Raw genomic sequence first — 4,859 nt, forward strand, 5'->3', positions numbered from 1 at the left:
TCTGCTCTCATTGTAATCCTTTTATTAGGGCACAAGATTTCAGCTAAAATTCTAAGTCTTCCCAAACTTGTTTAACCCCTTCATCCCCAGGCCATTTTCAGTTTTTGCTATTGTTTTTTGCCCCCCTTCTTCCCAGTGCTGTAACTTTTTTTTTTTTATCAATATGGCCGTGTGAGGGCTTATTTTTTTGAGGGACAAGTTGTACTTTTGAACAACATCACTGGTTTTACAATATCATGTACTGGAAAACTGGGGAAAAAAAAATGCAAAAATCAAAATTGACAGTGTGGGGGCCATTTGGGCAAAAAAGCAGGGTTGTGTGTATAATATATATATTATATATAATTTTTTTTTAAAAAAAATATCCATGCACTCAACTGCATCATGGCTGTGTCAAAAACTGCGCTGGCTAGCTCTACCCTACCTGTGGGAAATAATACTTAAAGGGGTTCTCCAAGAAAATAAAAAAAAAATAAAGTTTATTTACAAGATTTTATTAACCCCTTTACAGCCCATGACGTATTAATACGCATCTGTGGCCTGGGCTTTAAGAGCCTGACCTGTGTTAATACGTCATGGCGATTGCGCGCGCACACAGGCTAAGCGGGCGCGATCGCCGCCGGGTGTCAGCTGATTGTCACAGCTGACACCCGGTACTATGTGCAGGGAGCGGTCCGGCACCGCTCCCGGCACATTAACCCCCGCAATGCTGCGATCGAAGTCGATCGCAACATTGCGGTGGCTAAGGGGAGGTGACCGCAATACTCACCTCTTCCGGCCTCCAGCGCTGTCTGCCACGGCTTCCCGGGTGTTGCCATGACGACCCGATGTAGTCATGACAACATCCGGGTCACCAGACAGCAGGAAGATTGTTTGCTCATGCGCAGTGCATGAGCAAACAATCGTCTCGCTGTGCAGCACTGACTGCCTGCATAGCACAGGGATGGTACTCCATCCCTATGCTATGCAGGCGATCAGAATAAAAAAAAAGTGAAAGTCCCAGAGTGGGACAAAGTAAAGTGTAAAAACAAAGTGAAAAAACAAAATAAAAAAAAAAAATAATGTAAAAATATTTTTTAAAAAAACAAGCCGCCATACAGCTCCATCATCCGAAAAATCAAAAAGTTATAGCTCTCAGAATAAGGCGATGCAAAATTTTTTTTCTATAAAGTGGCTTTTATTGTGTAAAAGCGCCAAAACATAGAAAAACGATATAAATGTGGTACCGCTGTAAACGTACTGACCCGAAGAATACAGCTACCTTATCAATTTTACAACACGCGGAGTAGAATATAAGAAAAAAAACAATTCCTGAATTGTTGGTTTTTGTTTATTCTGCCTCCCAAAAGCTGGAATAGAAAGCAATCAAAAAATGTCACATGCCTGAAAATGGCACCAATAAAAACGTCAACTTGTCCCGCAAAAAACAAGCTGTCACATGACTGTTGGCCAAAATATGGAAAAATTATAGCTCTCAAAATATGGTGATGCAAAAACCAGATTTTACAAAATATGTGTCTTTTAGTGTGTGTGACAGCTGTCAGTCATAAAAACCCGATATGATTCTGGTATCTGTAGTCGCATCGACCCGAAGAATAAAGTAATTACTTATACAGCACGAGGAACGGCGTAAAAAATAAACGTTAGGGTTGGGGTCAGGGTTTTTTTTTTTAATAAAAAAAAATACAAAAAAAACCAAACAATATGGCAACTAGTGTTGAACGCAAGTGCTCGCTACTTGAGTTTGCATCGGGTGCTCGGGTATGCATTGAGTATAGCGGGTGCTCGAGTCTCCGCCCCATATGCTTCGCGGCCAAATAAACCTCGCGGGGATTGCCTGCCATGCTCGAGCGATCCCCGCATGTTTTTTTGGGGGTGTCTAATAACCGTGAAACATGCGGGCAGGGACTAGAGTATTTCACTTGAGCACCCGTCATACATGGTGCATACCCGAGTACCCGATGCAAACTCAAGTAGCGAGCACTTGCGCTCAAGACTAATGACAACTTATTCAATATGATGACCTAATGTCATCAAAGTCTGTGTCGTACCTCTGGGTTCAAGATGTTCACTATACCCCTTGATAAAATCCTTGAGGGGTGTAGTTTCCAAAATGGGGTCACTTGTGGGGGGTTTCAACTATTTAGCCACACCAGGGGCTCTTCAAACGCGACATGGCGTCCGCTCTCGATTCCAGCCAATTTTACGTTCAAAAAAATCACACAGTGCTCCTTCTCTTCCGTGCGCCCAAACACTGTATTTTCCCCACATATGGGGTATTGGCGTACTCGGGAGAAATTGCACAAAAGTTTCTTGGGTCCATTTTCTCCTCTTACGCTTGTGAAAATAAAAAAATTGTGGCTAAAACATCATTGTTGTGGAAAAAGTTTGATTTTTTTTTTATTTTCACGGCGCCATGGTATAAACTTCTGTAAAGGACTTGGGGGTTCAGGGTGCTCACCACACATCTAGATAAGTTCTCTGAGGGGTCTAGCTTCCAAAATGGTGTCATTTGTGGGGGGGGGGGGGGTTTCCACTGTTTAGGCACATCAGGGGCTCCCCAAATGCAACATGGCGTCCGCTAGTTATTCAAGCAAATTTTACATTCAAAAAGTCAAATGGCGCTCCTTCCCTTCCGAATCTTTCCGTGCGCACAAACAGTAGTTTTCCCCCACATATGGGGTATCTGCTTACTCAGGAGAAATTGCACAACAAATTTTTTCCTGTTGCCCTTGCGAAAATAAAAAAAATTGGGTCTAAAGTAACATTTTTGTGAAAAAAGTTAAATGTTAATTTTTTTTCTTCCACATTCCACAAATTCCTGTGAAGCACCTGAAGGGTTAATAAAGTTCTTGAATGTGGTTTTGAGCACCTTGAGGGGTGCAGTTTTTAGAATGGTGTCACTTTTGGGTATTTTCTGTCATAATGACCCCTCAAAGTGACTTCAAATATGATGTGGTCCCTTAAAAAGTGGTTTTGTAAATTTTTTTTGGGAAAAATTAGAAATCGCTGGTCAACTTTTAACCCTTATAGCTCCCCAATAAAAAAAAATTTTGGTTCCAAAATTGGGCTGATGTAAAGTAGACATGTGGAAAATGTTATTTATTAACTATTTTGTGTAACATATCTCTGATTTAAGGGCATAAAAATTTAAATTTTGAAAATTACAAAATTTTCGCCAAATTTCAGTTTTTTTCACAAATAAACGCAAGTGATATCGAAATTTTACCACAATCATGAAGTACAATATGTCACAAAAAAACATTCTCAGAATCAGGGGGATCCGTTGAAGCGTTCCAGAGTAATTACCTCAAAGTGACAGTGGTCAGAATTGTAAAAATTGGCCTGGTCATTAACGTGCAAACCACCCTTGGGGGTAAAGGGGTTAAATGGGTTAAATACCTTTATTTAGCAAGAAGGCAATCTTTAGTGAACTGTCAGGATTTTAAATATCCCATCTGCCATCTATAGCAGTTTCCCAGCGGACACGTAGTAGGACGTGCTGCGTATCTGCTTGAGACAGATATCGGGTGAGAGCAGTGTCCTGTCAGGCATAGTTTACACGCATTTCTCAGTTCAGTCAACCTGACAGGACTAAAGCAGAAGATAAATGTTCAATTTCAGCTATAGAAAGGTTATCTCAGTCAGCCTGACAGGTTTAGGATGGCATTGAGCAGCTGGAATAAACAATACATAGATTTGTACTCTGGATACTGAGAGGGTTCGGTCAGACATGCCCGGCCGGCCACCGTTCGTATAGTTTATTCCAGCAACTCCCGTCCTGTCAGGTTCAGTGAACAAAGAAATGCGCACACATGATACTGCGCTCACCCGATGTCCATCTCGAGCAGACGTCTTTACTCACTTTTTTTTTTAACTACTATAGCAGCTATTACATACAAAACACTATTCCCGAGGCATGTATAATACATATTGGCTACAGAAAACTAAATCATTTCTCCCCATTTAATAAATATGGACAAAACTAAGCAGTGGATCCCCAATCATGCAACCTAGACTTGGAATAAATCCAAATACCACATGCAAATATTTATAACAACATACTTTATTGAAAAATATTGGTTAAAAATTCATTTTATAATCACTTAAGTACAAAGATTCAAGAGGAAAAGGATGAGTCAAGAGAAAACGGGCACACATAGACCAGGATAAATCCCAATATTGATTCTCATTCCTATGGGTTAGTATTTCATAGAAGGGAAATTGTGTATAATACTAATAATAGACCCTTCCATACCACCTAAGGATGTGCATAGGATGTGGCTATACAAATGGAATCATAAGTCAGCCACAACTTCAATAAGAGCCTTAATATTAAATATCACAATGTAGCTCTCAGAGTAAACCTATATAGCGAAATTAGTGAGCCAATGCTTTCCCAAATGGGAGAACCAGGATAAACCATCCAACTTACACATTAGGAATATCACTAAGTCTGGTCTCGTGCCACAAATAACACCCCGACGCGCGTTTCGCACTCCCAGTGCTTTCTCAAGGGGTGTGTGTAGTAAGATGAATCATGCCTCACCATATTTATGTACAACCTCATCAAATGTCCACCAACTAGAGCATCGCAGGTCAGCGCTGTCACTGTGTATCCAAGAGTCCGAGATCCGGCCCTCCATTCCGGCACGCATTCGGGGAAATCCCCACTAGTCGTCATACATGCGTGCCGGAAGTGACGAAGGCCTTCGCCTGATAGTGGATGAACTGTTTCAGTGGCATGCGCCTGCCGGCGCCGTTTTTTCGAAGTCTCATTCAGCGCGCACACACTGCCACAGACAGGAAATGTTTTCGCTGGTATCCACCCTAGAAACCGCCGACACATAATCGGACGC

This window comes from Phyllobates terribilis, unplaced genomic scaffold (assembly GCF_046119375.1).
Source record: "Phyllobates terribilis strain yellow unplaced genomic scaffold, ASM4611937v1 Scaffold_2__4_contigs__length_985480577, whole genome shotgun sequence".
In the NCBI taxonomy this organism is placed as follows: domain Eukaryota; kingdom Metazoa; phylum Chordata; class Amphibia; order Anura; family Dendrobatidae; genus Phyllobates; species Phyllobates terribilis.